The sequence below is a fragment of the Prunus dulcis genome, chromosome 3 (genome assembly GCF_902201215.1).
Source record: "Prunus dulcis chromosome 3, ALMONDv2, whole genome shotgun sequence".
NCBI classification, from domain to species: Eukaryota; Viridiplantae; Streptophyta; class Magnoliopsida; order Rosales; family Rosaceae; genus Prunus; species Prunus dulcis.
The window spans coordinates 6,600,218-6,621,022 of NC_047652.1; positions in this window are offsets into that span (position 1 = coordinate 6,600,218).

The window sequence follows — 20,805 nt, forward strand, 5'->3', positions numbered from 1 at the left end:
TTGAAGGGTGTGACCGGCTTGATATGAGATCGCCCATTTCTTTATGTGTTTAGGAGCTTTAAAGCCCATTCCAGCGGGTACTACATTCAATCGATATACGAGGTGGGTGGGCGAAGAGCCTGACCGTTGACGACATCAATGGAATGGATTTGTAATAACAACGTGTTTGTAAAGATTTCGAAGATCCTTGGCTGTTAACGACGACATTTGAGTTGGTGTCGAAAGGAAGTGTAAGGAGGAGGCGTTGAAAGTTTGGAAACATCAAGTAAAAGTTCAAAGAACCCTCTTTTTCTGGTTTAGGAGTTGAATGTATTTTGGGTAATGAGTTGACGCAATTGCATGTTTTTGGTTGCAAAACAGCTATACGTGGGGCAATTATTGACCTGACAATGTGAAATTGCATGAGATTATTAATTTGTGTGTTTTGAAGAGAAAGTATGTTAGCACATATATTATAATGTAATTTTAGTTTGAATTTATGTTTCTCAGGCATGGAGGAGTTTGCTAAGATGGACAGGGGTGTAGAGACATCAAAGGGTGGTTGTAGTGATTCAGGGTATCTGGGAAGTTGTGAAAGGTCGAGTCATGGGGCACCGGCAACAGAGAGGGGGCATATGTTGATCGTACATCTGGTTAGTCAAAGTAGTGATAATAATGGTGTTGACATTATTGTACCAAGGAAAGATGTTATGGGGAAAGAGTTTAAAACGATAGAATAAGCAGAAGAATATTATATAAGTTATGCAAAGGGCATTGGATTTAGCGTGAGAAAAGACAAATTGGTTCGTAATTCGGAAGGGAAAGTATATAGGGTCTCGGTGGTGTTGTTCTAAAGAAGGTTTGAGAAATGAGAAGTTTAATGATCGACCGAATAGAATTTGGCAACCGAAGCCAATTACAAGAGAGAATTGTCCTGCCCATTTTTGGGTGGGTTATGAGAAGAAACGTGATACTTACGTCGTCAAGAATTTCGAACCACATCACAATCATGAACTAGTTACTCCACTTGAATCACCATATCTCCAATGTAACCGTGTTGTTCGAAATTCTGATTTAGCTCAAGCAGTGGGAAGGTGAAGAGTATTGGTTAGAACATGTCATACATATGAGTATATGGTCGACCAATGTGGCGGGTATTTAAATGTTGGTTTTCAAATAAAGGATCTATACAATAAGTTGGATGCATCATGCATGGAAATTTTGCTCGATGGTGACACAAAAGCCACACTCTCGTACTTAAAAGCGAAAGGAGTAATGGATCCAGAATTCTTTTGTAAGTTTAGTGTTGATGAGGAAAATAGGCTTGGTAATTTGTTTTGGAGGGACTCCACTTCACTTTTGGATTACAGTGCCTATGGCGACGTCCTCATATTCGACAGCACATACAAAACAAATATGTATGACAAGCCCCTAGTGTTGTTTGTCAGTTACAACAACTACCGTTCTACTATAATGTTTGGTTGCGCATTATTGCATGATGAGACAATTGAAACTTACAAGTGGTTATTGGAAACTTTCATGGCATCCATGAAAGATAAGAAGCCAATATCAATATTGACGGATGGCGATGAGGCGATGCATAAAGCCATTGATGATGTGATTCCCATGTCTAACCATCGGTTGTGCTCATGACATGTGTCAAGGAATGCACAGAATAACTTGAAGGATGATGAATTGCTAAGAAATTTTCAGGCATGTATTTGGGAACCATTTGCGTTGGACGAGTTTGAGAAGAAATGAGAGGTTTTGAGGGAAATAGCAAGTACTCCAAAACAAAAAGAATGGTTGGAAATAATGTATGCAAAAAGAGACTCATGGGCTAAATCATGTCTTAGAGGAAAGTTTTTCGGTGGTATGTGCACCACTCAACGCGTGGAGTCCATGAACAAGTATGCAAAGGATTACTTGAGGAAAGGCTTGAAGTTGTTTGAATGTATTCCAGCAATTGATAGGGCTATGTTACTTCTTAGGAATACCACGGCGAAGGATGGTTTCAACCCAAAGTACTCAACACCAGTCCTTAAAACCGCATTGACAAAACTCGAGCAACAAGCTTCTTTGATTTACACGCATAGATGCTTTGTATTGGTTCGTCATGAGATCGAATCTTGTTCAGCACTCATCCATGATAATGTGATGCATAATTTTGGAGGTCGTGTATACGTATTGTCAAAATATGGTGAACCGCATAATAAATGGACTTGTGTTTACCACGGTGGGGAAAATATACGGATACAGTGTGGATGCCGGAAATATGAAAGTGAAGGGATCCCGTGTTGCCACCTGTTTTATGTAATGAAGTGCGAGCACCTTACGGAAATTCCTCCAGCACTCATAATGAAGAGATGGACAAAGAGTGCCCAAACTGATACATGTAGGAATTTATCAGCAAAGGCGAAGACACTACCAACGAAGTTGTAGAAATGGCGAGGTATGGAAGTTTAAGTGCTATGTCAAACAAAGTTTGTTTTTATGCATCAAAGAGTGCAAATGGTTATGCCATGTTGACGAATGAGTTTAGTAGATGGGAGGGAATTTGTGAAGGCTTACGGCAAAAGGAAGAACAGACAAGTCTGAAATTGGGTAGTGGTGAGCAATGTCCTCCAAATATTGTGAAAGATCCAAATATCGTTAGGACAAAAGGCACTCAAGCAAGGCAGGGTGGAATGCGCAAGCGTCGACAATGTCATTTGTGTCGCGGATATGGACATACAAAGCGTAATTGCTCTCAAAGAAACTTGCATCAAAGTAGAAATGCAGGTGTGAATATCCCTTCAGGTAGTGAAAGCTATCAGTATAGTAACGAGAAAGGATCGTCCTCAGACATTAGGTACAGTTATACTAGTCAAATGGTTTCTCAATGCAGAGGCAACTATATGGTTGATTTGTCTGGTTCTGATAGTTTTTCTACTGCAAACCCAACCGGTTCTACCCCCAACAGTGATGATGGTTTCTCATTCGACAATGGTGAACCTATTTCCCTATCTATTGGTTCAACCCAAAACAATTGTAGTTTTGGAACTTGGTTTACATGTAACAATTAACATTAAATGTAGATTTAGTGATGGACAAGATGCTTTCATATGATTGATATATTATTGTTTTATGTATGTATTGTTGAGAAACGGTTTTATGACTTCTATGGGGTGCTTGGATGAAAGTTTTACGTAGGCGGGGGTCATCCGAAATACATAGCATCAGAAAGGGTAAGGGGCAATTATTTGAACATATTAGAATCGGTAAAGACTAATTATGTGAAAATACTTGGTATTAGAAAATTGTGGGCCCCAAAGTGCGAATTACATTACAAAATATACCCAATTTCGTAAACCATAATTGGTTAATCCTATTTTTTTTAATCATATCCATAGGCTCATAATGAAATGGTTACTTGCTTTCGTTTGTCTTTGCTATATACATTCATTAGCTTCGCGTTTACGGTCTTAACGGTTTTGCCCACAACCGGTCGGCATTTGCATTGAAAACATGCAATTGCATGACGGTGATGCAATGCAAGAGTGACTGTGTGCAAAAGGAAATAAGAAAAATAGATCATATTGTATTGTACATGCATAATTAGACATATTTTTTTACTATAAATTGAAGGGCGAAATTAACCGAAATACAGAGCATGAGAAACGGTAAGGGGCAATAATCTGAACATATTATATTCCAAAATGACCAATTATACGAAATTACCTAGTAATAGAAATTGTCATGTAATGCAAAGCACATTCCAAAATATCCCGAATTTCGTAAACCAAAATATGATTAACCCTAATATTTAATAATAGACATAGGGTCATAATAAGCAGTTACTTGCTTTTCTTTGTCTTCGCACTACACATTAATTAAGTTTGCGTTTTAGGGTGAAATTGGAGTTTGCTCACAGTCGGGTAGTATTTGCATAACGTACATGCAATTGCACTACGGTGATATAATGCAAAAGTGATTGTGCGCAAATAAAAATAAGGACAAATGGATCATATTTTATTGTACACGCATAATTAGACTACCTTCTAGTATCAATCCAAGGGCGCTATTATCTGACATACAGAGCATGAGAAACGGTAAGGGACAATAAACTGAACATATTATATTACAAAACCGAGCAATGATCCGAAAAATTTAAACGTATCCATAATTTAATTGGTTTTCTTTCTCTTTGGGGTACTTGAATGAACACTTTTAGCACCTTTGCGTTCTTGGTCTATGGAGTGTTGTTCTGCATTCACATTACCCTTAGCTGCGGCCCTGTCCTCATCCTCATCCTCATCCCCAACCTCTTGCTCTTCGATCCAAGCTTCGTCCTCATCTTCCTGTTCTTCTTCCTCTTCTTGTTCATCTTCTTCCTCTTGTTCATCTTCTTCATGCTCTTCTGGTACCACAATTTTGGTCTTTCCTTTTCTAACTATGTCATGTTTAAATTTTGAGCGAAACTCCTACATACAAGGAAACATTGACATATATAAATAACCAATTTTGTTCAAAATTGCAGAATGTAACATATTATTAAATCGAATGGGGCAATGAAGGTAACAAACTTACATGTACTGTATCATCAGCTAAGACGTCTTGACCAATATCTTCACTTGCAATGGTTGTCCCCTTGGTGTTCTTCAATATCTCCTGTTACGATATAACATCGTTCATGTTCATTGTTGGTCTCTTATTTCAATATAACATCGGTGATGTTCGTTAATTTTATGAAATCACAATGAAATGAAGTTGAATTGACTCACAATCTCTTGCTGTAGGCGCCTAATCTCTATGCTTGCTTCCAATGAAGTTGAAAATAGTAAGGCATTCAACCCAGCATTCAACTCCAAAATCTTGGTTGCAGATTCAGCAGTTACCTACATTTAGGCACATGCAATTACAACAATCACCGCTGGAAGCCATGAATTAGGAATAAATTATGCAATGGAAACTACTTACATACGTTACACCATCAGGTAATGGTAGATCATCGCTATCTTGTCCACGGGGTATCCGCATAAGTTTACTTCCATTATCGGCGGCCCAGCTTGGTATTCGCACTGACCATGCATGAGGCGAGATGTTTCCAACCCTTATATTGGCACTTCGGGAGTTCTATGTTGTCCTTCCTGTGGAATTAAGGTAGCATGTTAGTTTGTAGAAAAAAAATATCAATTTAATACAGGAAAAGGAATTCACATATTACATATAGGAAAAAACAATAATTAAGCATTTTACAACTATGTAAATAAATGCATATTTAATAAATGTAAACGATAACAAGACACTAGATCTTCAAACTCCTAATCACTTATCATACCTCGGGTTCAATGAAACTCTGTCCATCCGGTAATGGTGTCGAAGGATTGTTCACATCAACTGCAACTTTGTCATTTAATTTGCTACATTCTTCATCCTTCTTCGTCACAACATTCTCACCACCTTCATCGGGTATTTTCAGTGCCTCGTCCTCTTTAGTTTGATTTACATATCCATGTCCCGGAAGAAGATGTTGTCTTATGTTTTTCATGAAGGAGCTTACTTCACTCATTACCTTCTCAATGAGTTCCAACACTGAGCACTGGACCTCGGCTTGTATTATTGGCCCCAAAGTGATAGCAAGTCCTTCAACAGAGTGCTTCACCTCGGTCTGTATTAATGGGACCAAATTGATAGCAATTTCTTGAACAATTCTTTCAAGATTTACTCCGGACACTTCATTCGTTGTACTATGCTTTGAAACAACCTGAACGGTAGGACTATCAAACCCACCTTGCTTTCTAACCCATTTAATCAATTTCCACGCCAAGTTGTTGTCCCAGGACACAATGGGATCTAAAGATTTATCAACATATACTCCACCATGGACAATTGAATCGAAATAGAATAGTTGGAGAAAAAGCAATGACCCATTTACATATGCAACTTTCTTCGCTTTGAACGACCTAACACCTTCACGTAAGAAGTTGAATCCATGGTCGGCCCAGTTCTTGCTCTCTATCTTCCCTGGGATCGTCAAGAAAGTTAAATAGTTCCCGGTCACTGATGGTGAAGATGTGGGGCAAAGTACAGTGCCAAGTGCAAACATCACAAATCGAACTTTAAAGACCTCATCCACATTTTCGCACTTTTCCAACTGTTCAGCTAAACCCCTTACTAATATTCTTTTACCATTTCCATCGAAACTCTTCACTAATTGTTTCACCTTTTCATTTTTTACAGGACAACCAAGTTCAACATCCTCACCGGTGTTCTTAAGACCCATAACACGCCCGAAGTCAACTGCACTTATTCCAAACACATTGCCGTGCAGTTCTATAGAAGACGTATCAGGATTGAACCTTTGAATCAAAAATTGGCATAGTTGGTGGTGTAAACGAGTGCAGGACAAAGATGACACGTTACCGAACCCAATAGCATTAATTGCTAACCGCTTCTCATTCGACAATTTTTCCACCGTACGATGGAATCGGTCCGATCTGCATCTAGTGATAAAACCCATCTCATTCACTGAGTCGTTTACTTGCCCACTCGAACCTTCGAAGGCAGAACCATATGTTGCCTTCTCTTTAAGGTTCAATTTCCTCCACTTATTAACAATCTCTTTTTGTACCTGAAAAAATAAATTCTCATTAAAAGAGCCTTTTTAATAAAATAATTAATAAACTGACCCAATCCATTGCCATCTCTCACCTTACTGTCCAACTTTGCATTTGCCACTTTCTCCATTTCATGTCGTTCTTTTTTCCTGTAAATAATTTATTTTTAATAAAAAAACCATCATAATATTAACCACATTTCCAATTTTTAGATGTACATGTAACTTACATGAAATTAAAAAATGCATCTTGGCCAACTCTTGATTGTTGCACATTACTCTCGGCCTTGCGCTTTCCATTCACTTCTCCCATTTTTTGAGCTTCCATAACCTGCACAAATCAAGTACACAACACTATCATGCAATTGTCTCTAGCGCCGAGAATTTGAATACTAATACAAAGCCTAATACACCCTAAACCCCCTAAACACCACAACATCACATTGCCTAATTACAAAAATACGGGGACCTGGATTTACACACAGTCGCTTAGTAATTGCATATACTGATATGCAATTGCACGACACTACTTGTAAGTGCATTAGCCATCGATTATAACATTGCACAAATAATGCACACAACCCACCCATGCATTTCTCTCTTGGTCCGGGATTCTCAATCCTTTCAAATCTCAATCCAAATCTTAACCAATCCTAACATTACACTTTCGGAACACTTTACACTCTATAACAAAATATTCAAAAACACAGTCAAACCTACCTACCTACCACGAAATCACCTCATTTGCATAATTTAAAAACAAAACTATATACTATAATTGCAGTGACTTGGATTTGCATACATGCGATTAGTAATTGCATATAGATATATGCAATTGCATGACAGTAGTTAAAATTGCGTGAACATTACAACCATGAATGTGAGATAACCAAATCACCTCACCACACTTTGAGAATGAGAAACCCACTTCATCTCATGAATGTCAGAAACCTACTTCACCTCTTGCCCCAAATTATCTCCACATAATTTCAATTAACAATAACATAAAACATAGTGTTAACTTACTTTCACAAGGAGCAAATACCAAATGCTTTCACAAGGGCTCGATTGCAGATGAGAGGAGTGCCAACAACCCACCAATGACTAGAAAAACTGAATTCCAATTCCTATTATCAACCCCAAATGCTAACCCCTAAAATTATCACCAAAATCCAAACCCTAAAATAGGGGGTTTTTGACAATGATGACAAAGAAGAGAAAGATGTTGCAGAGAGGAGGAAGAAACTTTCTACAGAAGAGGAGTTGAAGAAGATGACTTTGAAGACTACGAAGAAATCAGTTTGAAGTTGAACTAGATGAGTTTAAGGAAGAAGACGACGTCGACTGTAATGCTCGCGTGAAATCATTTCACCTGTTGACCTTAGTAGCAGGTTTCCAATTTTTTTTTTTTTTAAAGGCATGTGCTTCCCATGTGATCGGCTCCACATAATTACTTCATCGAGTCTAATCTGTGCACACAAACATTTAAAGTCAAGATGATGGGTCTAATCCGTATTATTGTTGTACTATCAAAGATCAATGAATAATTTCGTGATACCAACCATAAACAACTAATAATCTTTGGAATATCATTCAACATCAGGTTTTGCACTACAAAATTGGATTCAAACCCCATATGTTTCTCAATTATATTTTTGTAGTTGGTTTTATATTCAAAGGCTCAAGAAAAATAATTTATGATTATTTCTATAATGTTGATTACAAATTATACCGTGTGTCAAAAATGTGTGTTTCTTCTTTGGGAGCTTCTATTTAGACACACTTTTCCTTAAGTTAACTCTATTTTTATTTTTTGTTGTTAACGGGGTCTAGTCCAGTGAAAAATGACATTGAGTTGCAAATTATAAGTCCCAGATTCGAATCCCCATGACATCATATATTGTTGTGTGTGAGAGAAATTCCACTCTCTTGTAGTTTACACTATCTCACAGTGAGATTTCCTTGTCCACGGAACCCAAGCATCCATCTCCACTGCCAACCACCAAAACTGTGAGATTGAGACCCAAAAAAGGTATAGCATCCCCGCACCAAAGAATGAGCATTTGGAAATTTGGGTCAGATCAATGATGTAATGGTCCACCATAGTTGGTTGAACCTCTACTTGTGGTGTGATGTTGTTAAGTAAAGTATCGTTCTCACGAAGAGTGATTTAATTTACTAAGTACCGATTGTAAGAGTATTAGAACTTTCGATTTCACCATAACCAATTCTACCCAATTCCCTTAGCATGTTAATCCTAATTAATCTCCATGTTGATAGTTGATTTTCTCTACTTTATTCGATACTCCATCCTTGGTTATACCAGAAGTATTCTTTACCAACCCACTCTATCTCTAGTAAGGGAATTAAGATAATAAGAACCCATTAAGTTCCTTGAAAAACCTGCAAAACAACCACATAAGTCATGACAAACAGTCATGACAAACATCCATGTCTAATCATGCAACCCATGACACCTATTACAAAAAGCAAGACTTGAAATTGGACATCCATGTCGAAACCTCCTCCTTTCCTATTTATATGCTTCCTAACTTACTGTTCTAGTTGGGAATCAACACTTCCCCCAACAAAGAGGAATAATGGGCTAATTCTAACCTCATTTAGACTTCCTTATTCAACAACGTAGATAAATAAGTAAAATCAATTAAACTAATTAAGTCTCCCAAAGCCACTTGGAAAGCTCCCCTACGTCAAACTCAAAATCTGCCCATATAGTGAAATTCCCTATTTGCTTATGCTCAGGTACGTCAAGTTGAAAATCGACAAGCAAATACCTGAGAATTGCCATTCCAATTTGCGAAACCAAACTACCTAATTGGTAATTGCCAAACCACCTTTGTCATTCAATTCTTCTCCATCTAAGCTCCAAATTGCTATTAGGTTCAATCCTTTCAAAATACTCACAAAACTAATTAAAACCAACAGTTTAACTCAAAACCATAGCAATATGACAAGTAAAAGAGATATAATAAATAGGCAAAATTTCAACATATCATATAGGTTGACCAAATTTTTTTTATTTCTATAGAGCAAGAGACTCGTAGCTCAAGTGGAGCATAAATTTGATATACCACCCCTTCACTAATAGTAGACTTGACATTCGTGTTGTGTTTGCAGTGTTCGTGTCAACTCGCTTTTCTTAACATGTTGACACGACACGACACAATAGGAAAATAGGTGGAAAATGTCAAACACGAACACGACCCGTTACAATTCAAGAATTACACGACACGAGCCATTTCACCGGTTAAGAATTAAAAAAAATAAAAAAAATTTAAAACTGAAAAAGAAAAAAAAAACCACCTATAGAACCACTGCTCAGTCCCCCTCTTCCTCTTTCTCTCCTCTTTCCCCAATTCATAAACCTCAATTAATGACTGTTGAGGCCTAAAAAATTCATGGCTTGGCCCAAATGAATTCCCGGCCCAGCGTAATACCTTATTGAGAAAAAATCCAACTTGGAGCACACAAAAGTCCGCCATGCATGAGTCACACTCCACGCGCCATGCCAAATAAATAATCTGTCATGCTAGGAATTGAGATTAAGATTATAAAATGCAAATCCATGCTAATTATCCCATCAAGCATAATAATTAAACGCATGCCAAGCGATATGCCATGCCAAGCGACATGCCATGCCAAGCAGGAAATCATTATTACACACTCAACCACGCTACAAGCCTAAGTGGGCCCAAGCCACTCGAATGCCCGGGGCTTGCTTGAGTGGGTTGTGATATGGATGGTAATAAGTTGTCATGAGGCCCATTGATGGGCAGAGAAATGGAGGTTCCGGGTTGCTTGGGAGCCTCGGAACCCAAGCCCATTTCTTAGGCCCAAACATATAGGTGAGCACAAAAGGGAAAATAACCCAACCAAAAAGCCCAATAAAAATGGTCCACTAAAATTAACCCATATAGCCCAATACTTGATGAGATTAGCCCATATGTTTGGTAGGTTGACTTCCTATCCTAGAAGACCCATACAATTAGAAGTAGCAAGCAGCAAAAACTCCATCTCTTGGCTGAAGGATAAAGCCATGAAGAAGCATGGAAGACCACGTGGGTTGATGGGAAGGAAGAAACAAGTTTCAAAGCAAAAAACATGCAAAGACCCAAGGGATATTAGCATGTAAGCTGCCAGGAGGAGAATCACCCTTCAAACCAGCGTGTGCACCTATTTGCTTTTCTTCAATCAGATCTGGCCAGGGAAGGAGGAAGGAAAGAAGAAGAAAAATAGCTAAGAATGTAGTCTCCCAGTAAATAGCTGCGGGAAAGGGGGCCTTGAGCTCCCAAAATTCCTGATTTTGTGCAAATAGACAGAGGAAATTTCACCAAGATAGGAAAAGTCAAGGGAAGAGATGAGAAAGGAAGGGAAAAGCTTGACCAAATTGGGTAGAAACCATTAGGGTTTCTTGGGAAAGGATAGTTTCCAACGGCTATAAAATGGGGCCTCTTCTACCCAACGAATCATCCACAACCAGAGAGCGAGCTTCCTCTCTTACTTGCAAAAACCCAGCAATTTCATGCACTATTCACCCTTCTTCCCCATTTTCCCTCTTCTGACAAATTGCTCTAATATTTGACAGAGTCACTGTCAAGCTGCCGGAAGAAACACTCAAGCCACCCTTTTCATTCTCTCCCTTATTTCTTAGCCAAATCTACTTGCAAACCTTTCATCTCTTATATGGGCACCCTCTCTTCCTTCCAAGAACACATAATCTTCCCTGTAGTGCTAAACTCATGCCAATTTTGCTTCCATGCCATGATTTCCTCATGCCAAACTAAGAACTCATCTGTAAGCACTAAGAATCTATCTGTAAGCAGCTGTCATTTTTGTTGGTGAAGGTAACTAAGGTGTTTCCTAAGGGTTTACTATCCTTTCGAAATATTTTGGAGCCTAATCTTTGAAAACAGACACATGAGATATTTTTCTTCAGTTTGCTCCTTACGGTAGCCCGACCCATCTGTAGCTGCCAGAAGAAAAAGACCCCTACAATGACACAACCAGTCCAGTGAGAGAGACGGTTCACTGAAGGAGGAGGAGAAGGAGGAAGAGAGAGAGAGAGAGAGAGAGAGAGAGAGAGAGAGAGAGAGAGAGAGAGAGAGAGAGAGCTATGTTTGGTTTTGAGAAAAATAATGAAAAGAGAAGAAACTTATAGAGAGAAAGACAGTGGGAGAGTCGGGGGAATGAGGTAGGAAAAGAAGAAAGAGAAGGAGAAAAAAGAAAAAAAAAAAGAGATAAATTTACAAAAATGTCCATGAGCTTAACGGGTTAATGGGTGTTGAAGAAAAATGTCAACCTCCCAACATAATTTAACCACCACTAATTAAATAATGGGGTTTTATTATTTTAGATTTGACCCATTCGAGATGCGGTGTCTCTTAATTACAATCCCTTGCTTCAAGGGAACACCCTTTGATTCTATCATATAGAAACATAACGTGTGTGTTTGGTTTTGCGGCTGCTCCTAAGTCGAACTTTAGGATGCCTACGTATCCCTTACAGAAATCAAGCCACTCGTAATTCAAAGAATTGCAATAAATAAATGACTCATTGCATCTAGATTGAGTCTTTAGATTGCCTACATACCCTTTTGAAGGGATCAAACCAACGTAGTTCAAAATTGATTTGGAAATTAATGGGTAAGTGTGGCCCACTAATTAATAATTTGTGTAGACAATTTGGAGATGTTGACATTTTCACAAGTAGATACCTATGAGAAAAATTGGAAATTAATAGGTAAGTGTGGCCCACTAATTGAGAATTTGTGTTTGAGAGATTTGAATTTAATCTCATTGAAATTTATATAGGTAGATGATCCATGAGAAAAATTGGATGGTCTTGTACAATTTTTCTTATTGTCAAAGTCCAAGAAAAATAATGAGTAATTTTGATTAACCCACTAATTTTCTAAAATTGACATTTGCACTTGGAAAAGTGTTTTGGTGAATTTTGTTAGGATCAACCAGGAAAAGTGTTTTGGAATGCTAGACTGCCTACGTACCCTTACCACTTAGAATTTGACTTGATTTTGTACCACTTGAGTATTCACTTGACAATTTGGGAATTAATGGGCATTTTTTTTAAAATTTAAGCCCATTAATCCATAATTTGTGAATTTGAGACTTTGTACCAAGTGTTTGCTAATTGAATTTTTAATGAGGCATTGGGCTTGAAAATTGCCATGGAATGCACACATTATATTCTGGACCGTCAAGCCTTGAGACGTTGTTTCGAGACTGCTGGATCATGGTACATGTCTGGCATCTTCACAATCCCATGGGCATAACACTTTCTGTTTGGGCTTTGAACCTTGTCGCATAGTCTTTGTGACATTGTGCAACGAAGTCATGTTTTATGGGGAAATCTGAGACTCTGGATATTTATATATTTTGTATCCATTTTTTAATTAGGCAGGTGACAAGTAATTTATCTCCTTGTAATAAAGTAAAGAGAACAAACTTCTCTTTCTTAACTTTATTTGCTTCAAGTCAAGAGAGAAAGAAGTCTTCTTCCTTTTGGTTTCCTTTCTCTGAATGTGTGGGGCCCATCATAGAACCCTTATGTGGTGGTCACCGCATCCACATCCATTCTTTTTATTTCTGTTTGTCTCAAGCCGGTTGGAATATCCCACTTAATAAATCAAATGTCTCACTTGCAGGTGTTGAGGAAGAGTTCCTCCTTCGCACTGGCGGACCTAGAAATCTTTTAGCGGAGGTGCAATATTGACTAAGTATGAAAAATGATTTTTCGGAATAATCATTTTCTCAAGATAATTTTTGGCGGCTTTTATTCCTTATACATCAAATAAAAAAACTTGATTTTATGGGATTTTAGTATGAAATATATATTGACTTAATGAGCCATCATTTTTAGCTTAAATCGTATTTTGTACTAAAACCGAATTTTCATATTTTGATTTGGTGGGAATTTGATTTTCTAGTATTTTTAATTGAATCCAAATGGGGGGTACTTCCTTATTTACATTGTAAACTTAAGTAAATGGAGTAATATAAAAATAAATAAAAGTAAAAAGACAAAGAAATTTACTTAAATGTTGAAAATGGAAATAAGGTGATCTGTACACCAGTTAAGCAAATGGGCAATCTGAAGCACCTACAATAATTTTTCTGGCGAGCTGCACCTCGTTGCGCCTTAATAGGTCCGCCCCTGCTCCTTCGTCTTTAATTTATTTTTTTCTTGCTTTGATTGTGCTGCATAACAAAAGAAAGAAACAAGTTGTTTCTTCCTCTCTGGGATTTCAATTGGTAACCCACATACCCATAATCTTCATTTTCTTCTGTTTTCTCTTTTGTTTGTTTTCATATTGCTGACTTTTCTCTTCTCTCTTTGTATGTACAGACTGTGCCTTGCCGTGGGCCATATTGAAGGCTTTGAGATTTCTTTATTTGTGGAGAAAGCAATTTGTCTTCTTGCTTCAGAAACCAAAGACAAAGCCTGATTTGTTGTAAATAATATTGGTGAAGCCCACATAAAGAGAAATGATGGAAGAAAAACGATGGTGTTGAGTATGGTAGTCAAAAGGAGAAATGATGATGTTAGAAAAGAAGGAAGATTAGTCAAAAGATGAAATCATTATGTTGGGAAGATTAGTCTATAAATAGGCTTGCTCATTCACTTATAAAACACACCAAATGAAATGAAGAAAGAGTGAGAGTCAGAGAGAAGAGAAAGATTGGAGTTTATCCGAGGAGAAATTTTGTCAGTGTAAACACCACAAAGAGAAATATAATTCTACTCCCAATATTACAGTGGTACTTCTCATCCTATTATTATTCTAGTTTTATAACACGTTATCAGCACGATAGTCTCTCCTTTTATTTCTGAAATTTTTCCAACTCAACACTATGTGGTTATTTCTCTGTCTCCTCTCTGTCATATGTCTACTCTCACTTTACTACTACAACGACATGCAAACTTTTTTTTTTGTGTTCTCACAATTTCTATGTTGTTTAATCCATGCTTGTTTAATTTACTTCTTTGTAACGTAATTTGTAATTTCTATGTTGTTTAATCAGTCCTGTTATTTTATGGTGGTGTAATTTTTTACCCATCGCGTTGTAATACAAATTATTGTAATAAAATGATGGTGTGATCTTAAAACCCATCTATTATATCTTGAATAGTGGCGCAGTTATATTGCCCACACTATATAATATATTATGCACTTCATATATATTAGGTGGAGGTTTTTATCCCCACATTTATTTTATTTATGGTATGGTGTAGGTTTATTACCCATACGGCAATATCTATTTAAAAGGGTGGTGCGGGTTTATCGTCCACGCCTTTACTTTTATTTAAATGTATGGAGCAGAATTAGTGCCCATACAAGCACGTTTACTTTATCGCAAATTTACTTTTACTTAAAGTATTATTTATGGTATGGTGTAGGTTTATTACCCATACGGCAATATTTATTTAAAGGGTGGTGCGGGTTTATCGTCCACGCCTTTGTTTTTATTTAAATGTATGGAGCAGAATTAGTGCCCATACAAGCACGTTTACTTTACCGCACATTTAAGGTATGGTGCGGGATTAACGTCTATACAGCAATTTAATTTATGAATTTATCTTACCGCACATTTAATTTTATTTAAAGTATGGTGCGGGTTTATCGTCCATACCAGTAATTTTATTTTATGGATTAATTGTGCTGTATGATGAGTTTTTACAATATACAGATCAGGACCAGAAGTTCCTTGATCCTCATCATACAATTACATCAGGACTTGAAGATCCTTGATGATGATATTAATATGAGAGCTGGCAGTCTCTCCGGTACTATATTTGTAAACATGTGATCGGACTTAAGGGTCCTTGATCCCTGACATGTGAATAAGGACCTGGGGTTCCTTAATGATGTAACAGTACCGTGTTGGTTAAAAGTGCCGTACATATGGATGATAACTGTACTGGCAAATGTACGGTACATATGAATAGATACGTATTCATGACTTGATGAATAGTACCAGATATATGAATAGTGACGTATACATAAATATTAACCATTTTGGGTAAACCGTCACTATATACAAAAGGGAACCTGCAGTTCCTTAAACTCATGAATGAGAAATTAAATGAGATACCAGAAGTTCCTCAAAATATGGACAATTATGTACGGGCTTGAAGTCCAGAAATATGTACAAAAATTATACAAATGTCCATACCATGAGAATATGTGATTTTGGCCTGAAGTTCAAAATCTAACAGTGTTGAGAACTTAAAGTTCCAACAGTTAAATGGACAACCCTTGAGGTATTATTGCAAATTGAGGCTCACCACATATTTTGCTATATCTGAGCCGGAAGTCCATGGATCTAAATATATGAGAGATCCTAAAACTTGAAGTTGTGGGTATATAGTAGTTAATGTTCTTCACTACTATATTGCGATATTATCGTGGTCTTTACTCAATTCATATTTCATGATCATTTTGAAAAGACGTAAAAACCACAGGTGCAAGCTTAAGAACGTGCGCAATTATTATAACAGGAAAGGAGTATATAACAGATAGATTTTTTCCACCTGCAATGAAGGTGCATGCCCTGTAAAATCTATAAAATTACATTATGTTTTGGAAGCCTCTAAAGGAAGAAGACGGAGCCTCTTAAGCTTAGCCATGAGCCTCTCGTGGTCTCCTAAAATTCTTTCATTGGAGACCTGCAGCATGTCTAGCCTTCTCAGTGTATCAACAGAGTACGAACTCACCAGTTTCAACAAGGAATTATTCTCTCCTTTAAGTTTCTCAACCTCCTGTTGAGACTCATGAAGCATTCTTTGAAGAGACGAATTTTCAGTTGTTAGCCTCTGAACCTCGTTTGCTCTAGCACGCAAACGATCAGCCATGTTAGAAGCAGAAGCAGCACTCTGAATGCTAAAAGCCATTGAGTCATCAATAGCCTCTTCCTCAGACCTCCCTGTCAACAACATTTCATCCATTGGAATAATGAAATTCCTAGCTACTATGACAGCAGTAGCATCATTCATCATCACAGAATCATTAACTGTGAGATGACGATTTTGGGATACAAAGGATGGGCGCCAAACTTTGGCGTCACTGGTTGTTGTGGGAGCATCATTTAAATTGAAATAATTTGGGCAGGAAGAAGAGGAAGCCATTTTAAGAAGGTTTCGAAGAAAGTCTTACAAAACTAAAGTTTCAGAAAATGAAGGAAGTTGAGTTGAAACGCAGTTGCTCCAATCAAGTTTTGCAAAGGCAATATCTATAGGCGAAAATGTGGCAACATTTCCAGGATCCCAATATCTTCTCGAATCCCCATATTATCTTTTTCTTTCCCAGAGTCCAAAACTTCACGTGGCCTCTGATAATGCTTGTCGGCACTTTCGGCGCTTTCAAGTGTTATTTTCGTCAAAGCCGATCTTGCTTTACGGATTTCACGGAGCTATTTTTTCAAAAATATCCCGAGAATCTCGCAATTTTTCCTATGGTTAATTTGAAATTCACCGGTTCTATCTATTCATTGTATTTGTGTATAAATATGTTACTAACGAAATTTTCTTTGCAGAAGACATCCAGTTTACTCCATACCTAGTGATGCCATATCTACTTGTTTTTCTTATCAGTAAGCACTTAATATGCCGGAGAAGCAAGACTATCTCTGATCATCCATTCAGGAAGCAAGACTATCCCTGATCATGTTTCTGCAAGATCAGGGAACTGTGAAGGCGGCCTTATGCTCTAATCTCCTGAGGTCCTTCTAGACTAGGAGAATTGAGAGCTTGTTGTCTGCTCCCACCAAGCTTCATTCCCTGATTACTTACCTTATCTTGCAATCAATATCACAATTTTTTTTGCATTTTTTCTCTTTTGCAGCTCTCTGTTCATAAGAGATTTTATTTCTTTAGAATGAACATCTGAAGAAAGAATCCATGAAGTGATCCTAACTCTGAGAGTTATTTGTTTTTGACAGAGAAAAGAATTGTGATTTTGCTCTTGCAGGATATAACTAGATCATCAAGCGCTACATTATATTTACTGGGCCGATACAAGCATGAATGATACTTGAGAAAAGTTTCTCCCACCTAAGGATGTAAGCAATACTTGTGTTATTTTATGCTTATATACTTATTTGATATTTTATCTTGAAAGGTAACCAAATGGGGAGATAAGTCTATTCCAAAAGAATGGCTTGTATGTATCCATGAATTATTAATGCAAATTTTACAAATTGCAAGTTGGATACATTGATAATACACTGCACAGATTAAAGTCTCATAAGAACAAAATATGGGTATAGCAGTGATCAATATGATGCATGCCTGTTGCGTAGCAAATGATGTGGATTGAAGTCCCGAAAGGACAATCCTTTGACATGTCAATATTGATATTGTGCACGCCTAATGCATAGCAAATTGTATGGGTTAAAGTCCCATAAATTAATTGACATGTATGTATTAATCTGTAGCATGCCTGCAGCATGACAGATATATGGGTTCTAAATGTTCCAACTCCCTAAATGGAGATTATCCACGCCCTACTATAACATAACGCTCCATTGGAGGTTATAATCCACATTCTCACATAATGAAAGCCCCCTGCAGTGGCTTGGGTACCCAAAAGCAAAGAAATGCTTATAATTGATGTATGCGCATGCACATGAGAATGGTGGGATCATGAATTGATGAATGACAAATTTTAATTTTGGAGTAGCTACTCAAATCATCAATGGGCTGTGTTGATTGGAACCACGTTCAATTATTAAATGTCGACAATACATTGGCCAAAATGGAATGAGGCAATTCCATTATAGATGAGAATGAACGTGAAAGAACAAACCCACAGTACGAACCCAAAAATTTGTTAATACTGAAAGTTATACTTGGGTGTTCGGAATAAAAGGGAATATACCTACTTTGTATGACACAATGTTTTTTTGGCATAAACAAGGAATGTTGGGATTTCTCCATATTTATAGATTCAATTGTGCCCCTTTATTGCGCATTTACGGAGACCAACATGTTATCTTTAAGGGTTATTAAATGTACGGAGCATATCGCCAGAAGCGATTCCCTAAAGATGTATAAATAGCTGGGTTAAAGCTATATAATGTGTCATAAAGTTTAATCCCTTTAAACAAAATCCTTGAAAGGATTGAAATTGCATGAAGCAAGTCCCTGAATGACATGTGCCTGAAACACACAATCTGTACTCAATGCTAATGTGCATAAATTGCCTCAGTGAGCATATTGATTATAATGTGTTTGCAACACATTAAAACTTCTGAAGAGCTTCACAAGACTGCTAATTATCTCAAACGTGAGTTTGAGATGAAAGACCTTGGAAAGACAAAATATTGTCTTGGTTTGCAGATTGAGCACCGTGCTAATGGAATTTTGGTGCATCAATCAACTTATACTGAAAAGGTATTGAAACGGTTTGGCATGGATAAAGCCCATCCACTTAGCACTCCAATGGTCGTTCGGTCGCTTTACACTAAGAAAGACCCATATCGTCCAAAAGGGGATGATGAAATGGTCCTTGGTCCAGAAGTACCATATCTTAGTGCAATTGGTGCTTTATTGTACCTAGCACAATGTACCAGACCAGACATATCATTTTCAGTAAATCTGTTAGCTAGGTACAGTTCTGCTCCAACAAGGCGACATTGGACCGGCATCAAACATGTTCTACGATACCTTCGTGGGACAACAGACATGGGGTTATTCTATTCCAATGAATCGACCAACGCCCAGAGTATTGTTGGTTATGCTGATGCAGGATATCTCTCTGATCCACATCAAGGACGATCACAGACTGGATATGTATTTACATGTGGAGGAACTGCGATCTCATGGAGGTCAACAAAACAAACATTAGTGGCAACATCTTCCAATCACTCAGAAATACTTGCCCTCCATGAAGCCAGTCGTGAATGCGTTTGGTTAAGGTCGGTGATCCATCACATCCGAAGCACATGTGCCCTACCCTCAGCAACAGACACTCCAACAATTCTGAATGAGGACAATGCAACTTGTATTGCTCAGATCACAGGAGGGTATATCAAGGGTGACAGGACCAAGCACATATCACCAAAGTTTTTCTATACACATGAGCTCCAAAAAAGTCAAGAAATCAAAGTCAGACAAATCCGCTCAAGCGATAACCTGGCGGATCTCTTCACTAAATCATTGCCGAAATGTACATTCCAAAAGTTAGTGCATGGCATCGGTTTACGACAACTCTGCAAGCAATCAAGTTGGAGCATGCAAAATCAGGGGGAGCATTCAAGAGTCCTCTAACACAGGACATATGCACGTTGTACTCTTTTTCCTTCGACTAGGATTTTTTTCCCACCGGGTTTTTCCTAGCAAGGTTTTAACGAGGCAACATGAGTGCATTATCCTTATGTCCCAAATAAAGTTGTACTCTTTTTCCTTCGCTTAAGTTTTTTCCCACTGGGTTTTTCCAAGCAAGGTTTTAATGAGGCAACCAATCTAGGGACATGTGGTCTTCAAGGGGGAGTGTTGTAAATAATATTGGTGAAGCCCACATAAAGAGAAATGATGGAAGAAAAACGATGGTGTTGAGTATGGTAGTCAAAAGGAGAAATGATGATGTTAGAAAAGAAGGAAGATTAGTCAAAAGATGAAATCATTATGTTGGGAAGATTAGTCTATAAATAGGCTTGCTCATTCACTTGTAAAACACGCCAAATGAAATGAAGAAAGAGTGAGAGTCAGAGAGAAGATAAAGATTGGAGTTCATTTGAGGAGAAATTTTGTCAGTGTAAACACCACAAAGAGAAATATAATTCCACTACTTCTCATCCTATTATTATTCTAGTTTTATAACATGATTGAGTATTTGCTTTGCCTATTCTCCTGTTCTTTCTGTTACTGTAGCAGTTATTGGCAATCTCTCATTTTTTTCGGTCAAAGTAGACCAAGCACAAGCATCCAAGCGAGGGAGGGGCTGTGCTACACAGCCCCCTTTTCTATTTTATTCTCATTTTTCCTCTATAGCATCACGACTGTCCTTCTCTACCTTCGTGGGTTTTCCGTTTTTTTTTTCCTCCCTCTCCTCCCAGTTGTCTCCTCTCTTTTATAGAGTGATTGCAAGAAAGAGTTTTGGGATGGAACAATCCTTGTTCAAATTGGATTCCTCCTCCTACTTGATCAAATTATCTTTTTCCTTTATTTGTCTCTTCCTTTTCTCTAGGATA